Source organism: Zalophus californianus, chromosome X (assembly GCF_009762305.2).
Source record: "Zalophus californianus isolate mZalCal1 chromosome X, mZalCal1.pri.v2, whole genome shotgun sequence".
Lineage (NCBI taxonomy): Eukaryota > Metazoa > Chordata > Mammalia > Carnivora > Otariidae > Zalophus > Zalophus californianus.
Genome location: NC_045612.1, coordinates 84,935,559 through 84,955,478, shown reverse-complemented (window position 1 = coordinate 84,955,478; position 19,920 = coordinate 84,935,559). Strand labels below are relative to the sequence as shown.

The 19,920-nt window shown below is 38.1% G+C and overlaps 1 pseudogene; it reads right to left on the bottom strand.

The window, feature by feature from the left end:
• Positions 1-11,254: 11,254 nt before the first annotated feature.
• LOC113930392 lies at positions 11,255-19,130 on the bottom strand (annotated as a pseudogene).
• Between the last annotated feature and the right edge of the window lie 790 nt (positions 19,131-19,920).

The following is a 19,920-nucleotide window of genomic DNA, read 5'->3' as shown; positions in this document are numbered from 1 at the left end:
AATTGTCTGGTTTTGGGATCAAGGTAATGCTGGCCTCATAAAACGAGTTTGAAAGTTTTCCTTCCATTTCTATTTTTTGGAACAGTTTCAGAAGAATTGGTATTAATTCTTCTTTAAATGTTTGGTAGAATTCCCCTAGGAAGCCATCTGGCTCTGGGCTTTTGTTTGATGGGAGATTTTTTTTTACTGCTTCAATTTCCTTAGTGGTTATAGGTCTGTTCATGTTTTCTATTTCTTCCTGGTTCAGTTTTGGTAGTTTATACATTTCTAGGAGTGCGACCATTTCTTCCAGATTATCTAATTTGCTGGCATATAGTTGCTCATAATATGTTCTTATAATTGTTCGTATTTCTTTGGTGTTGGTTGTAATCTCTCCTCTTTCATTCATGATAGTATTTATTTGCATCATTTCTCTTTTCTTTTTGATAAGTTTGGCCAGGGGTTTATCAATCTTATTAATTCTTTCAACGAACAAGCTCCTAGTTTTGTTGATCTGTTCTACTGTTCTTTTGGTTTCTATTTCATTGATTTCTGCTCCGATCTTTATTATTTCTCTTCTCCTGATGGGTTTAGGCTTTATTTGCTGTTCTTTCTCCAGCTCCTTTAGGTATAGGGTTAGGTTGTGTATTTGAGATCTTTCTTGTTTCTTGAGGAAGGCTTGTATTGCTATATACTTTCCTCTTAGGATCACTTTTGCTGCATCTCAAATATTTTGAACAGTTGTGTTTTCATTTTCATTTGTTTCCATGAATTTTTTAATTCTTCTTTAATTTCCTGGTTGACCCATTCATTCTTTAGTAGGGTGCTCTTTAGCCTCCATGTATTTGAGTTCTTTCTGACTTTCCTTTTGTGATTGAATTCTAGTTTCAAAGCCCTGTGGCCCAAAACTATGCAGGGAATGATCCCAATCTTTTGGTACTGGTTGAGACCTGATTTGTGACCTAGGATGTGATCTATTCTGGAGCATATTCCATGGGCACTAGAGAAGAATGTGTATTCTGTTGCTTTGGGATGGAATGTTCTGAATAGATCTGTGAAGTCCATTTGGTCCAGTGTGTCATTTAAAGCCTTTATTTCCTTGTTGATCTTTTGCTTAGATGATCTGTCCATTTCAGTGGGGGTGGGGGTGTTAACATCCCCTACTATTATTGTATTGTTGTTGATGTGTTTCTTTGCTTTTGTTATTAATTGGCTTATATAATTGGCTGCTCCCGTGTTAGGGGCATAGATATTTACAATTGTTAGATCTTCTTGTTGGATAGACCCTTTCAGTATGATATAGTGTCCTTCCTCATCTCTTATTATAGTCTTGGGTTTAAAATCTTATTTGTCTGATATAAGGATTGCCACCCCAGCATTCTTTTGATGTCCATTAGCATGGTAAATTGTTTTCCAAGCCCTCACTTTCAATCTGGAGGACCTTTGGGTCTAAAATTAGTCTCTTGCAGACAGCATATCGATGGGTCTCGTTTTTTTATACAATCTGATACCCTGTGTCTTTTGATTGGAGCATTTAGCCCATTTATATTCAGGGTAACTATTGAAAGATATGAATTTAGTGCCTTTGTATTGCCTGTAAGGTGACTGTTACTATATATTGTCTCTGTTCCTTTCTGGTCTATGTTACTTTTAGGCTCTCTTTTTGCTTAGAGAACCCTTTTCAATATTTCTTCTAGGGCTACTTTCATGTTTGCATAATTTTTGTTTGTCCTGGAAGCTTTTTATCTCTCCTTCTATTTTCAATGACAGCCAGCTGGATATAGTATTCTTGGGTGCATATTTTTCTTGCTTAGTGCTCTGAATATATCATGCCAGTCCTTTCTGGCCTGGCATGTCTCTGTTGATAGGTCTGTTGCCAATCTAATGTTCCTACCATTGTAGGTTACAGACCTCTTGTCCTGAGCTACTTTCAGGATTTTCTCTTTGTCTCTGAAACTCTTAAGTTTTACTATTAGATGTTGGGGTATTGTCCTATTTTTATTGATTTTGAGGGGGGTTCCTAGTGCCTCCTGGATTTTGATGCCTGTTTCCTTCCCCAAATTAGGGAAGTTCTCTGCTATAATTTCCTCCAATATACTCTCTGCCCCTCTCTCTCTTTCTTCTTCCGGGATCCCAATTATTCTAATATTGTTTCGTCTCATGGTATCACTTATCTCTCGTATTCTGTCCTCCTGATCCAGTAGCTGTTCATCTCTCTTTTTCTCAGCTTCTTTATTCTCCATCATTTGGTCTTCTATATCACTAATTCTCTCTTCTGCTTCATTTAGTCTAGCAGTTAGAGCCTCCATTTTTTATTGCACCTCATTAATAGTCTTTTGGATTTTGACTTGGTTAGATTTTAGTTCTTTTATTTCTCCAGAAAAGGTTTCTTTAGTATCTTCCATGCTTTTTTCAAGCCCTGCTAGTATCTTTATAATTGTCATTCTGAACTCTAGTTCTGACATCTTACTAATGTCTGTATTGATTAGGTCCCAGGCATTCAGTATTGCCTCTTGTTCTTTTTTTTGAGGTGAGTTTTTCCATCTTGTCGTTTTGTCCAGAGGACAATAAATGAATGGGAGAACAAAATGCTCAGAGGGTAACAAAGACCCCAGAAAAATATACGCTAAACAAATCAGAAGAGACCTGAAACTTGGAGAAAAGAAAGAGAAAGAAAGAAAGAAAGAAAAAGAAGAATAAAAGAAGAATATGATCAAGCTGGTGAATAGATTAGTGCCACACCCTAGATTTTGGGCGTATTTTGGTCTGTTTGAAGAAACTGCCTCCCAAAATTTTAAAGAAAGAAAAAATAAGGGTAAATATGATGAAAGAATGGATATGATTATAAAGATGAAAATTATAAAAGATTTTGTAAAAAGAATTGATAAGAAGTTGGCTGAAAAAAGAAAGAAGAGAAATTTAAAAAAAATAGGGAGAGAATGTGATCAGGTAGGAGACTAGAACAAAACCATACACTAGAAATTTAGGGTGTATTTTAGTCTGTTAGAAGAAACTGTATCCCAAAATTTTAAAGATAGAACAACTTATATATATACCAAAAATAAGGTTAACTACTATGAAGGGATAGAATATGACCCTAAAAATGAAAAATAAAAAATATTTTTTAAAAAGGGTAAGGTGTTGGTTGAAAAAGGGAAAAAGAAAAATTAAAAAAAAATTTAAAAAATTGACTTTGAAAGACTAAAGAATCATAGGAAAAAAAAGCCATGAATTCTATGTGCTGTATTCCCCGAGTCCTGGAGTTCTGCCCTTCTCATTGATTGGTAAACTTGGTTTTGGCGGGCTGTTCTTGCTGATCTTCTGGGGGAGGAGTCTGTCGCAGTGGTTCTCAAATGTCTTTGCGGGAGGCGGAATTGTCCCGCCCTTGCCGGGGCTAGGCTAAGTAATCTGCTCCGGTTTGCTCTTGGGAGCTTTTGTTCCCTGCAAGCTTTCCATACAGCTTTGGAGGACGAGAGTGAAAATGGTAGCCTCCCATTCTCCACCCCAGAGGAACCAAGAATTCGGGGCCCAACTCCTCAGGGAGCCCCCAGAGAAAAGCAGTCAGTTGCTCCCATCTCCCCCGTCTCCAACCACACTCCATGTTCACCCAGCCTGTGACCGAGGGTTTCTATCTCTGGCACACGACCCCGTGTGGAGTCTCCAAACTCAGCAGATCCTTGTGGTGTGCTCCCATGTCGCTCCTCCTGGGGGAGGAAGGGGAGTCTCCCCAGATCTGCCACTTGTTGGGTCCCTGCTGGAAGAGGGGTGGCCTGACTGTACTGCGGATCACAGTTTATGGCAACCCCGAGCTGAGAGCCCACTCCTCGGCTCTGTCTGTGCTGCTGGCTTCCCTGCTCCGATATCTGGGAGCTCTGCTGCACTCAGGCACCCCCAGTCTTTCTGTGATCCTGAGGGTCCTGAGACCACACTGTCCCAGCTAGTGTTCTGCCCCCCGCTTAGCCACTGGAGCGATGTCCCTCCTTGGAGCAGACTTCTAAAAGTTCCGATTTTGTGCTCTGCTGCTCTATCACCTGCCGGTAGTGGCTGATGGAGGCTCCCTCCCCCTGCAGTCTATCTTCCCGAATATCGCCTCAGATTCACTTCTTCACACTTCCTTCCAGAAAGCGGTTGCTTTTCTGTTCAGAGAGTTGTTGCTATTCTTTTTTCGATCTCCTGTTGAGTTCATAGGTGTTCAGAATGGTTTGATCCCTATCTAGGTGAATTCCTGGGACCAGACGAAATTTAGGTCTCCTACTCCTCCACCATCTTGCTCCTTGCCCCCGGCAAGTTGTAATTTTTGAGGACTGTTTCTTTTTCTTTTAAGTTGCCAAATTTATGACTATAATGTTGTTTGTAATATTTCCTATTATGTTTTTAATTATGTAGGATCTATAATGGGATTCCCTATTTCATTCCTGGTATTGATGATTTGTGTATTCTCTCATTTTATTTTTGCTCTTCTAGCAAAAGGTTTATCAATGTTATCAATCTTTTTTTTATACTTTTTTATTATGTTAGTTACCATACAGTAGTACATCATTGGTTTTTGACGTAGTGTTCCATGATTCATTGTTTGCGTATAACACCCGGTGCTCCATGCAGTACATACCCTCCTTAATACCCATCACCAGGCTAATCCATACTCCTAGCCCCCTCCCCTCTAAAACCCTCAGTTTGTTTCTCAGAGTCCATAATCTCTCATGGTTCATCTCCCCCTCTGATTTCCCCCCTTCATTTTTCCCTTCCTTCTCCTAATGTCCTCCATGCTATTCCTTATGTTCCACAAATGAGTGAAACCATATGATAATCGTCTTTCTCAGCTTGACTTATTTCACTTAGCATAATCTCCTCTAGTTTCATCTATGTTGATGCAAATGTTGGGTATTCATCCTTTCTGACAGCTGAGTAATATTCCATTGTATATATGGACCACATCTTCTTTATCCGTTTGTCTGTTGAAGGGCATCTCAGCTCCTTCCACAGTTTGGCTGTTGTGGACATTGCTGCTATGAACATTGGGGTGCATATGGCTCTTCTTTTCACTACAGTTACTGATCTTTTTTTAAAAAAATTCCCTTTATTAATACTTACATTGTGTATTTTTCTGTTTTCATTATAACCAAACTATGTCATTGAATTTGAAGTTTCTTATAACCAGCAGCATGTAGTTAGATTTTTTTTGTTATTTTATCACAGGTTCTTCAGGCTCTGGTTTGTTTGTTTTTACTCTATTTCTATGTCTACATTGGATAAATGCTATTGATATGTCCTCAATTCACTGACTCAATGCTTTGTCTTCTCCATTCTACTGTAGAGCCTACCTTAGGCAGAGTTTTCCTATTTCAGTTATATTATTATTTCTTACTGAGAATTTCTATTTTTCTTCACTTAAGAGAATTTTAAATTGCTTGTTGAAGTATTTGTATAATGGCTGCTTTAACGTTTGTCTTCGATGTCTCAGGCCCTAAGGATGAAGAAGCTTCCTGAATGGAGCTACTTGTTGTCCAGGGAAGAAAAGCACTTTCCCTGGTTGCTTATTATCAGCAGGTCTCCTGATAGATCCTCCTGGCCATTGCCACCAGGCCTCATTGGTGTTGGTGATGGTACTTCAATTCAAGGGAGAAATGAACCTATCTGGGCTTTCTGGTATTGATAGATTGGGCTTTGGGAATTGCCAGACCTGGGTTGCTTTATTCTGTTGCGTTGGAGGGAAGGTAATAAGATATTCTCTCCACCTTCTAAGGTCTTCTTATATATTTTTTGTGTCATGTGTAGAATTTTTAGTTGTACTTTGTGGGAATTTATCTTTTCCCAGAACCATAAACCAACAGGTGATTTATAATAAGAATTTTAGTTTGCAAGTGGATCAATGATTTGTATCTTTCTGTCTACATGTTCTTTTCCTATCTACACTGGATAAAATCCTAATAATAATGTTCCTTTGTGCACAATAAGTCATAGCTCTTATGAGTTATGATTCTTACATCAATGACCCTAACATACTCATCACTCCTACCAAAAGGAATTAAATGTTCAAATTTTCTTAATGTACCACTTTCTGGACTCTATACTGAGAACCCACTCCCTCTTTTCTTTAAGATTTATTTATTTATTTGTCAGAGAGAGAGGGAGAGGGAGCACAAGCAGGAGGAGCAACAGGCCGAGGGGGAGGGAGACTCCTGGCCAAGCAGGGAGCCTGACGTGGGACTCCATCTCAGAACTGCGAGATGATGACCCTAGCAGAAGGCAGACAATCGACTGAGCCACTCAGGCGTCCCCCACTCCCTCTTTGTTTATTAATTTTTCTACAGTCTGTGCTCAATAGAGTTTTTTAGGTTTCAAGTTTCTTGGATTCTATCCTACTCTTTTAATATTTCACTCTTGCCATTTATACAGACCTATGTATTGGTAAATTACCTCAGATACAAATTTGGAAACACGAGTGTAATATAGTGTACATGCTAAACCATCTTATGCTATGTAAAAGCATCTAATATCTGAATAATACATGATAAAATTGTTAAAGTGAACTTAACATATGTTAGAGGCATTATAAAATGATTTTATAAGTTTAGAAAGAGATAGAACTAAATTATCTGAGTTCTTATGATCATTAATTTAAAGTATTATATAACATGTTAAAGACATAAAAATGTATACAAAGGGCTTGCCATCCTATGCCATCTGCATGTGCAGCACTGGCTCCACCCACACTGAGAAATGGACCAATTTTGACAAGATGTAGTGCCGCAGTGTGCCTGATGGGATATATTCAATCCTGGCATCCAAACTTTCCAGAAAACCTTGCTCAGAAGCTTCCAAACCCTGTGGAACTGTACCTTCACTCAAATGACATAGTTGTGGTTCCAAAAACCATTGGGTCCCTTGTAAAATTCCAATGTTTGGATCTTTGTGACAATGCCTTAGAAATTATTTGCCCAGAATTTGGTTATCTGAGAGCATTATGTCATCTTCAATTAACTAATAACCAACTGCAATTCCTACCTCCAATACCTCACTGTGGACCAGTATCATCTATGGTGTGTGCTGTACCAATTCTGCCCCCTTCCCAGTCTCAGTGAGCTTTCCATGGCTGGAAACTATCTTGCATTTTTGCCACTTGTCAAGGACAACAAGAGCAAAAATAATCAAATGGGACTACATCAAACTAAAAAACTTTTGCACAGTGAAGAAGACCGTCAACAAAACAAAAAAGCAACCTACTGAATGGGAAAAGATATTTGCAAATGATATAGCCAATAAAGGGTTAATATCCAAAAATATAAAGAATTCATAAAACTCAATATCAAAAAAATAAACTGGTTAAAAAATGGACAGAGGACCTGAATAGACATTTTTCCAAAGAAAACATATAGATGGTCAACAGGCACACGAAGAGATGCTCAACATTACTAACCATCAGGGAAATACAAATCAAAGCCACAGTTTGATATTTCACCTCACACCTGTCAGAATGGCTATTATTAAAGAAACAAGAAATAACCAATGTTTGGGGAGGATGTGGAGAAAAGGAAACCTTCGTATACCGTTGGTAAGACTGTAAATTGGTGCAGTCACTATGGAAAACAGTATGGTCGTTCCTCAAAAAATTTAAAATAGAACTACATTACGATCCAGCAATTCCACTTCTAAGTATTTATCCAAAGAAAATGAAAACCCTAATTTGAAAAGACATATGTACCCCTATATTCATTACAGCATTATTTACAATAGTTAAGGTATGAGAGCCACCTAAATGTCCACTGATAGATGAATGGATGAGAAAGATGTCGTATATACATACAATGGAATTAGTCATAAAAAAGAATGAAATCTTCCTATTTGTGACAACATGGGTGGACCAAGAGGGATTATGCTAAGTGAAATAAACCAGACAAAGACAAATACTGTATGACTTAACTTATATGAGGACTCTAAAATACAAGACACACTAACAATCTAATAAATTTACCAACTATGAGTTTTGATCATAGATACAGAGAACATAGATAGCTACAGAAAACAAACTAATGGATGCCAGAGTGGAGGAGGTGGAGGGATAGATGAAACAGATGAGGGGGATTAAGGTGTATGATTTTCCAGTTATTTTTGTAAAGATTTTTACTTATTTATTTGACAGAGAGAAAAAGAGATAGTGAGAGAGAGAGAGAGAGCACAAGCAGGGGGAGTAGCAGGCAGAGGGAGAGAGAAAAGCAGGGTCCTTGCTTGAGCAAGGAGCCTGACACAGGGCTCGATCCCAGGACCTTGGGATCATGACCTTAGCCAAAGGCAGACGCTTAACCGACTGAGCCACCCAGGTGCCCCCAGTTTTCCAGTTATAAAATAAATAACACACAGTGATGTAATGTACAGCATGGGGAATTTAGTAAAAAAAAGGTACAGATGTGAAATTTAGAAAAATAAGTAGTATGAGGACTAGATCTTTGAGCAGAATCCTGGCCAGCAAAGTTTTTGTTAATTTGGTTTTGGAATTCAGAGTTTTTAAAATAGTGACAAGAATGTGCAGTACTAGGAAAATCTGGAAGATGTTGTCAGTTGACTTCAAAGCAAAAATCTGGAGTTTCTATCAGTCATTGTTTTCAATAAAGTTCTTCAGTTTTAGGGAGGGAGAAAAAAATCAGGTGCAAGTCCAGCTAGGCAAAAGCTCAAGATGAAATGCAGAATGAAGACATTGTGCTCTCCACACTGCTGCCATGGCATCAGAAGATAAAGTGTTGTAATTCCTGAGTCTGTGTTGGACAAACAGCACGAAGTCTCCTTCTCTAGGATCTTCTCTGAGGGAATTCTTGGTATTTCTTGAGATTATTGTTGTAAATCTGTAAGTCAGAACAACCTCACCAGGTTTTGATCTTTTAAAGGAAGTATAGGGATATTTTGTTCATCATGTGTCTCCTTGGCAGTGTCTCCTGACATCATACCTGGATGCTTGGGCACAGTGCCTGTCCTTTGGCACCCACAGCATTTATGCAGCTTGCTAGGTATTATCACCTCCTACATTATGTGGGAGTTCCCTGCTTATATGGAAATGATGTGTTTTGGGAGGCTGTCTAACTAACATCATGATGAACCAGGCTGACATCCTTTTAAATTCCTGCTCTGCTATTTAATAGCTGGGTGAACTTGGGCTTAGAAAAGCTTTTAATTTGTCTCTCTCAGAAACAGGGTAAAATTAATACCTATTTCATAGCATTATTTGAAAATTAAATAAGATCCATTTAAAATACTTCTATCACTCATAAATACTACACAAGCATGGAGTCAATTTGAACCATTACTATTGTTTCACTAGACTGCTAGAAAGGGTTGGAACTGTGTGTGTCTTCACTTTTGTACCCCAAGCATCTAGCACAATGTCTAGTCCATTACTCATAATAATATCTTTGTTACCTGAACTATGCAACAGAAATAAATATGCTGATGCTTCAATATTTAAACCAACAGAAAAGGAAGTTTTCATTCAAATTCATTAAAATAAGTTTAATTTTTAAAAAAGTATACGGGAGTTGTACAATGTAGCCCATGCATCCACCATCCAACCTAATAAATTAAACTATGCTTATGCTAAAGTTTTGTGTTCTTTGGCTGATTATTATGGTTCTGCAAATTTTTTTTAGTAACTCAGTGTGAGACTTTATTCTCTGAAAAGCAAACAAAACACACACCCAGAGCAGAAGCATGAGCCATGCAGCATACATGTGCAAGTTCCTTCTTAAAGCAATGCATTTTAATTTCATTGTTTTTAAATTTTTTTGAGTATAGTTGACACACAACATTATATTAGTTTCAAGTGTACAACATAGTGATTTGAAAAGTTTATATATTATGCTATGCTCACCACAATGCTATTACAATATCATTGACTATATTCCTTAGGCTGTGCCTCTTATTTCCATGACTTATTCATTCCATAACTGGAAATATTTATCTTCCACTCCCCTTTACCCATTTCGCCCATTCCCCTCACCCCCCCCCTCCACCCTGGCAACCATTACTTTGCTCTCTGTATTTATAGGTCTGATTCTGCTTTTTGTTTCTTTACTCATTTGTTCTTTTTAGATTCCTCATACGAGTGAAATCATATGGCATTTGTCTTTCCCAATCCAAAACAATGCATTTTTAGGAGTGAGTTTAAAGCAATGATACTTAACCATCATTTCCACTATCGTTTCCACTAAGAAACCAGCTCTGTCACCAAAGCCAAATTTGACAGCTTTGCCACCTGAAGATTCAGTCAACCTAAACTAGAATGCAGTGTTCCGGTTGCAACTAAATTGTGTTTAAAAGGAAGCCTACCAGTTTTACCCTTTTATTTCAGTGTATATTCTCAATTGACACTAGGAATTATCCCACATATTTTAGAAGGACAAAAAATGAAAACGCAGAAAATAAAAATAAAAGGTCATGTTTCTTTATATTTCTTTAATTAGCCGAACTCAACATTTTTCACACCTATTATTTTTTCTGGCAGTCTGCAAATTTAGTTTTCTTCCCTGAATCTCACTGTAATCAATAACAGCATAGTCTTTTCACCTTTGCTTTAATTGTATTTATTTAGTGTTGAATATGTCACACATTCGTATAACTTAAGATTTTAAATGTAACAAAGGGCACATATTTAATCATTTACTAAAACTGCAGTGAAAAAAACTGCAGTGAACTAATTATCAATTGTAAATATTAATTTTAATTTGTTTTCACCTAAATAAAATCTAAATATATCCTTAAATATGACCATTCTAAATGCACTGCCATACAGTCCCTAGTATGTTGTGTTTATTTATGATACTAGTGACTTTGAAAACAAAGTGGTACAAATTAACAAAACACTATAGATTCCTATGAGGTGGCTAAATTTCACCTGATATTTAAAATTCCATGCAAACTATAGTAATGTAGAGTTTGTCCAATGCATATGCATGTATGAGTTTGCATGTATCCTTAGAACAAAGGTGCATTTCAAGTGGCGTGGTATAAAAAATTTCAAAACACATAAAACATAGAAATTGAAACTCTAGGGCCAATTCAGTAAATTAATTTTTACAAGATAGCTTAATGTGATTTTTTCACATTAAAGTTCCATTTTTTTCATAATTCATCATTTAAAAAAATATACTTATACAACCTGATGACTGTCGAGAAAGTTTGCATGTTGTTGACATAGTCAGTTACCATAACTGTAAAAGGCAGTTTGGTTAACTCAACTTTCTATGATCATTTATAAGTACTGAGTAAGTCCTGGGACTTGTTTTTTTTTTTAGTAAGTCCCAGAGATTTCTTTAATCCACCTGTGCATCTCTTCAGGGCTATCAGCCTGCACATAGAAAGTTTAAAACAATGTTACACTTTCAAAGAGATTGTCCCTCATCATTACATTGCTCTGTCTACATTCCTGTACTTCATGATCTTCTTTAAGTGGTATTATCTGGAGAGGTTCCTTCTCCAGTTCAGATTTGAAGTAGGCTATTGTGTTTTCTTTTTTTTTTTTTTGATTTTATTTATTTATTCATGAGAGACAGAGAGAGAGAGAGAAGCAGAGGGAGAAGCAGGCTCCCCGCCGAGCAGGGAGCCCGATGCGGGGCTCGATCCCAGGACCCTGGGATCATGACCCGAGCCGAAGGCAGACGCTTAACCATCTGAGCCACCGGCTATTGTGTTTTCATCCAATTGAAAAAAATATCTTCTACTCCAGTTGCTTCATCACCACTCCTTGCTTAACACAATATCCAGCTTTGATAACTGCACTATCTGAAGGAGGTTTAGGAGTAAAGAAGATGGCTTCATGACCACTTCAAATTATTTGCCAATACTTTCACCATATTTATTTACTTCTTACTGAGGTGGAGTAATGATGGGTATACCACCAATGCCAGTTTTCTAAGATGCTTGCTTCTTCCTACATTCACCCTGCTGACTTATGTCATCAGAATGATGCTGTGAATCTGACTGCTTTGGTCTTGTAGTTTTTATGGCTTAGTTCAACATATTTACTCATTCTACTAGATCCTGCTGGTCATTGGCTTGTAAGGAAATACTTCCTCATCCCTGCATTCATGACAAGAAAAAATTCAGCCTTTGGTCTTAGCTTACTTGCATTGCTACCTTTGAAATGTAGGTAAGATTAATGGCTCCAATGTATGATGATCCAGAAGGTAGGTCTTGTGGATTACCCATGTACCATACAAAGCAATCTTCTCTGGACAGAAGAAGATGGTGGTGGAGTAGGAGGTTACCTCATCCCACGAACACAACTAGATAACTATCAAACCATCCTAAATACCCCAGAAATCAACCTGAAAACTGACAGAAAAAATTCCACACCTAAAGGGAAAGAAGAGTCTACATCAAAGAAGGTAGAAAGTGTGGAGACCTGGTTTGGGGAGAAATGTATTGTGGGTGCTGCAGAGGGGAGGGAGCCCTAGTTGTGGAGAGGGCGAGAGAGAGAGAGAGAGAGAGAGGAGCACATGGGAGAACCCACAAAGAGAACATTTCTCCAAAGTCGTTGCCTTGGAAAATAAGAAGGGCTGAATTTCATGAGTTCTTATAACCAGCAGGGCTTAAGACTGGAGTTTTAATTTTTTAAGATTTTATTTATTTATTTGGGAGAGAGAGAAGAGCACACAAGCAGGGGTAGAGGGAGAGGGAGAAACAGACTCCCCGCTGAGCAAGGAACCCAATGTGGAGCTTGATCCCAGGACCCTGAGATCATGACCCGAACTGAAGGCAGGCACCCAACGACTGAGCCACCCAGGCGAGGCGCCCTTAAAGCCTAGAGGTCAGTGAGCTTGGCTGGGATAGACCCTGAGCGCACAGTGCTGCTCCTGGAGAGAAGGCAGGCAAACAACACAAGGTCAGACAGCGTGGAAACAGTAACCTGAAGAATGCCTGGGACACACATGGGGAGATTATTTGCTTTTCTCACAGTGTGTCCCTGAGAGGTAGTGTTCATGGAGACACTTCTCCAGGAAAAAAGGAGATATCTGGCACCATTTTCCTACACGGTCCCTGAGCATAAACACAGAGCTACCTGTGGGAAGCAGTGTAGCACCAACACTGGATGCCCAACTTGCTTACACCAAACCCCACCACTCTACACTCTAGTAGTACTACCCTTCTTAGTCACATTTGCCTCAGTCCCTCCCCCAGAAGACCAGCACAAACCACTGTCCACACCACATCCCCAAACAAAGAGTTCTGCAGGGCCTCAGTTCTGGTGGAGATAGTGTCAGGTTTCATTTCACAAGCAGTCCAGAGCACATGTAGTTAAAAAAATCACCACACTCTAGCCAAGGACCAAACACTGCCCAGAGCAGGCAAGGAGAGCCTCTGCAGATGACTGGCCTGAAGGATAGAGCAGCCAGAACACAACAGCAGAGTACACATGGCACACAACAGAGACATTCCCTGAAGTGGCAAGCCCTGGACACTACATGACTTCTTCTTCAAAGGTCGTTACTTTCAGGAGCAGGAAACATGACTGCCTTTTCTAACACAGAGAAGAAGGCAGAGACCTAGACAAAATGTGAAGATGGAGGAATTTATCCCATATGAAAGACCAAGATAAGGCCATGGCCAGAGATCTAAGAGAAATAGATATAAGTAACATGCCTGATGGAGAATTTAAAGCAACGGTCATAAGGATACTCACTGGGCTTGAGAAAAGAATAGAAGACATCAGTGATACCCTTACCACAGAGATAAATGAGTTAAAAAAGAATTAGTCAGAAATGAAGAGTGCAATAAATGAGATTGGAAACAGGCTTGATGCAATGAACAGCAGACTGGAAGAAACAGAGGAAAAATAAGTGATATAGAAGATAAAATAATATAGCTCAACAAAGAAAGAAGAATTATGCAACATGAGAATAGACATAAGGAACCCAGTGACTCCATCATTCGTATTATAGGAGTCCCAGAAGAAGAAGAAGAGAGAAAAAAAAGGGGGGCAGAAAATTTATTTGAAGAAATAATAGCCGAAAACTTCCCTAAAAATGGGGAAGGAAACAGACATCCAGATACAGGAGGCACAGAGAACCCCCATCAAAATCAACAAAAGCAGGCCAACACCAACACATATTGTAATGAAATTTGCAAAATACAGTGATAAAGAAAAATCTTAAAAGTAGCAGGACAAAAGAAGTCCTTAACTTACAAGGGAAGACCCACAAAGTTAGCTTCAGATCTCTCCACAGAAACTTGGCAAGCCAGAAGAGACTGGCATGATATATTCAAAGTGCTGAATGGGAAAAATCTGCAGGAAAGAACACTCTATCCAGCAGGACTATCATTCAGAAGAGAAGGAGAAATAAGAGTTTCCCAGACAAACAAAAACAAAGAGTTCGGGGCGCCTGGGTGGCTCAGTCCTTAAGTGTCTGCCTTCGGCTCAGGTCATGATCCCAGGGTCCTGGGACTGAGCCTCACGTCAGGCTCCCTGTTCCGCGGGAAGCCTGCTTCTCCCTCTCCCACTCCCCCTGCTGTGTTCCCCCCTCGCTGTCTCTCTCTCTGTCAAATAAATAAATAAAATCTTTAAAACAAAACAAAACAAAACAAAACAAAAGGAGTTCATGACCACTAAGCCAGCCCTGCAAGAAATATTAAAGTGGACTCTTTGAGTCCACTCTTTTGTCAAAACTGACAAAGACAAAGGATCAGAGAAATCTCAGGAAACAATGACAAAACAAGTAATAAAATGGCACTAAATACATATCTATCAATAATTACTTTGAAAGCAAATGGACTAAATGCTCCAATCAAAAGACATAGGGGGTCAGAATGCATAAATAAAAAACAAGACCCATCTATATGCTGCCTACAAGACACTCATTTTAGACCTAAAGGCACATGCAGCTCGAAAGTGAGGGGATGGAGAAACACTTATCAAACAACTTTTTTCAGAAGAAGTAGACTTTAAAACAGAGCTTAACAGGAGACAAAGAAGTAAATATATAATCATAAAGGGGACAATGCAACAAGAAGATATAATAATTGTAAATATTTATGTACCTAACATGTGAGTGCCCAAATATATAAAACAAAGGCAAGCATAAAGGAACTAACTGATAATAACACAATAATAGTAGGGGACTTTAACACCCCACTTACATCAATGGACAGATCATTGTAACACAACATCAACAAGGAAACAATGGCTTTGAATGACACATTGGACCAGATTGACTTAGATATATTCAGAACATTCCATCCTAAAGTAGCAGAACACACATTCTTTTCCAATGCACATGGGATATTCTCCAGAACAGATCACCTACTGGGTCATAAAACAGGTCTTAACAAATACAAAGAGATTGACATCACACCATTCATCTTTTCTAACCATAACATTATGAAACTAGAAATCAACCTAAAGAAAAATTTTGGAAAGACCACAAATACATGGAGGTTAAACAACATGCTACCAAACAATGAATGGGCCAACCAGGAAATCAAAGAAGAAATAAAAAATACACGGAAATAAATGAAAATTGAAACACAATGGTCCAAAACCGTTTGGATGCAGCAAAAGTTGTCGTAAGAGGGAAATATATAGAAATAGAGGCCTACCTGAAGAAGCAAGTAAAATCTCAAATAAACAACTTACACCTAAAGAAGCTAGAAAAAGAACAACAAAGCTTAAAGCTAGCTGAAGGAAAGAAGTATTAAAGATCAGAGTACAAATAAATGATATAGAAACTAAAAAAACAGTAGAACAGATCAATGAAACTAGGAGCTGGTTCTTTGAAAAAACTTAATAATATTGGTAAACCTCTAGCCAGACTTATCAAAAAGAAAAGAGAAAGTACCCAAATAAATAAAATCACAAATAAGAGAGGATAAATAACAACCAACACCTCAGAAATACAATTATAAGACAATATTATGAAAAACTATATGCCAATAAATTGGACAACCTGGAAGAAATCGACAAATTCCTGGACACATATAAACTATCAAAACTGAAGCAGGAAGAAATAGAAAACTTGAACAGACTGATAACCAGCAAAGAAATTTAATCAGTTATGAAAATCTCCCAACAAACAAAAGTCCAGGGCCAGATGGCTTCACAGGCAAATTCTACCAAACATTTAAAGAAGAGTTAATACCTTTTCTCATAAAACTATTCCAAAAACTAGAAGAGGAAGGAAAACTTCCAAATACATTCTATGAGGCCAGCATTACCCTGATATCAAAACCAAGTAAAGTCTCCACTAAAAAAGAGAACTACAGGCCAACATCCCTGATGAATATGAATGCAAAAATTCTCAATAAAATACTAGCAAACTGAATGCAACAGCACATTAAAAGAATCATTCACCACAATCAAGGGGCGTTTATTCCTGGGTTGCAAGGGTGTTCCAATATTTGCAAATCAATCAATGTGATATACAACATTAATAAAAGAAAGGGTAAGAACTATATGATCTTTTCAATAGATATAGAAAAATCATTTCACAAAGTACAACATCCATTTGTGATAAAAAACCCTCAACAAAGTGTGGTTAGAGGAAACTTACCTCAACATTACTAAAGGACATATATGAAAAACCCACAGTGAATATCATAAATGGGGAAAAACTAAGAGCTCTTCCTCTAAGGTCAGGAACATGACAGGGATGTCCGCTCTCACCACTATTTTTAACATAGTACTGGAAGTCTTAGCCAGAACAATCAGACAAGAAAAAAATAAAAGACATCCAAATTGGCAAGGAAGAAGTAAAATTGTAATGATTTGCAGATAACATGATACTCTATATAGAAAACCCTAAAGACTCCACCAAAACCTGCTAGAACTGATACACGAATTCAGTAATATTGCAGGATACAAGATCAACGTACAAAAATCTGTTGCATTTCTATACACCAATAATGAAGCAGCAGAAAGAGAAATCAAGGAATCAACCCCATTTACAATTGCACCCAAAACCATAAAATACCTAGGAATAAACCTAACTAAAGAGGTGAAAGACCTGTATTCTGAAAACTATAAAACACTGATGAAAGAAATTGAAGCGGGCACAAAGAAATGGAAAGACATTCCATGCTCATGGATTGGAGGAACAGATATTGTTAAAATGTCTGTACTGCCCAAAGCAATCTACACATTCAATGCACTCCTATCAAAATATCACCAGCATTTTTCACAGAGCTAGGAAAAGCAATCCTAAAATTTGTTTGGAACCAAAAAAGACCCCAAATAGCCAAAGCAAACTTGAAAAAGAAAAACAATGTTGTAGTCATCACAATTCTGGATTTCAACATATATTACAAAGCTGTAGTCATCAAAACAGTATGTGCTGGCCCAAAAATAAACAAATTGATCAACAGAACAGAATAGAAAACCCAGAAATAAACCCACAACTATATTGTCAATTAATCTTCAACGGAGAAGGAAAGATTATCCAAAGGGTTAAGGACAATCTCTTGAACAAATGATGTTCAGAAAACAGGACAGCACCATGCAAAAGAGTGAAACTTAACAACTTTCTTACACCACACACAAAAATAAGTTCAAAATGGATTAAGACCTAAATGTGAGACCTGAAACCATGAAAATTTTAGAGGAAAACATAGGCAGTGACCTCTTTGACATCAGCCATAGCTACTTCTTTCTAGATATATCTCCTGAGGCAAGGAAAACAAAAGCAAAGATAAATTATTGGGACTTCATAAAAATAAATAGCGTCTGCATAGTGAAGGAAACAACCAAGAAAACTGAAAGGTAACCAATGGAATGGGTGAAGATACTTGCAAATGACATATCCAATATAGGATTAGTATCCAAAATATATAAGGAACTTCTAAAACTCATCACTCAAAAAATAAATCATCTAATTAAAAATGGGCAGAAGACATGAAAAGACATTTTTCCAAAGAAGACATACAGATGGCCAACAGACACATGAAAAGATGCTCAACATCACTGATCATCAGGGAAATACAAATCAAAACTATAATGAGATATCACCCCACACCTGTCAGAATAGCTAAAATCAACAACACAAGAAACAACAGGTGTTGGTGAGGTTGTGGAGAAAGGAGAACCCTCTTACACTGTTGGTGGGAATGCAAACTGGTGCCCCCACTGTGGAAAATAGTATGGAGATTTCTCAGAAAGCTAAAAATAGAAGTATCCTAGGATCCAGCAATTGCACTACTGGGTATTTACCCAATGAATACAAAAATACTAATTCAAATGGATACATGCACCCCTATGTTTATAGCAGCATTACTTTCAATAGTCCAATTATGGAAACAGCCCAAGTGTCCATTGACTGATGAATGGATAAGGAGAATGTGGTACATACATACAATAGAATATTACTCAGCCATAAAAATGAGTGAAATCTTGCTATTTGCAATGACATAAATGGAGCTAGAGAATATTATGTTAAGTGAAGTAATTCAGTCAAAGAAAGACAAACACCATATGATTTCACTCATATGTGGGACTTAAGAAACAAAAGAAAAGAGCAAAAGCAAAAAGAGAGAGAGAGGCAAACCAAGAGATAGACTTTTAACTATAGTGAACAAACTCATGGTTACCAGAGGGGAGGGGGGTGGGGGCGTGGTTTAAATAGGTGATGGGGATTAAGGAGTGCACTTGTGATGAGCACCAGGCATTGTCTGGAAGTGTTGAATCACTATATTGGATCCTGAAACGATTACACTGTGTGTTAACTAACTAGAATTTAAATAAAAACTTAAAAAATAACTATCTTCTCTGGTATCCAGTATGAAATATCTTTGGAGAAATTTCCCACTGTTTTCATTTTCTTTGATGTCTTATAAAATCACAAATGTGGCTGTGACATTTCACACAGGTATTCCTGAGCTTCAACATTACACTGGGTGACCTTGGGCAAGTCACTTTCAACTCTGGCACCAGTCATCTGTATCATTAAGGTGTGAACATAAAGCATGATTCTATGGCACAGGGCAAAATCCACTTCTGACTTAGGGAGTCCAGTGCTTGCCAGCTCCTTAGCAGACCAGCAGTTGCCTCATACCTTGCCCAGCTGCTCTTTAAGCCAAACTGCACCACAGTCCTCCATCCATCCACGGCCCTCCATCCATGCAGCCCTCATGCCACTGTGGCTCATGCTGTCATAGGCATGAACTGCTGGCACTATGCACATGTTCCTGGCTGTCTCAGCATCCACACGGTGGCAGAGATTCCAGAGTCCACACTCCCAGTCCGTGGAGACTCATGGTTCTGCAAATTTTGAGTACAGCATAAAGATCATGGGTATTGATGTCAGGCCTAAATTCTAGTCCAAGTTTTAATTGACCCAGACAAGTCATTTAACCTCTTTGGGACTCAGTTTCCTCATCTGTAATACTGTGGTAAAGAAAGCGCCCATTGCTCAAGGCAGTTGTGATACTTAAATTAGATCATTTTGTTAATTAAGATGCTTTATCACAGTGCCTGGCACCCAATAAATGTAGTTTCTGTTGTCATTTTTGTATCATCCCAAGCACTGCAAGGGGTACAGAAGTGAGTAAGCCATGGTTCTTGTTTTCAAGGAGCTCGTGATGAGCACTGGTGTTATAAGCAGCTAATGAATTGTTGAACACATCAAGAACTAATGATGTACTATATGTTGGCTAATTGAACATAATAATAAAAAAGTAAGGATATGATAGATATACAAATAGCTACTCTAAGAGCTATAGCTCTTATAAGATAAATGACACAGGGGTAGGGTTACCAAAATGCTGTGAGTTCAAAGGCTTGAAATGTGGTAGCTGATGTCAGAATTTTGTGTCTAATTGTTACATGTGTGATTTTGTTAACACTGATGTCTGGGAATACAGTGTTAAAGCTAGGAGTCAAGTATGCTGACACCCTTTTTCCTATATCCATTGACAGACACTACTGCTTGATCTCAGATATGGCCTTAAAATTTTTGACATACTGCTTCGGGC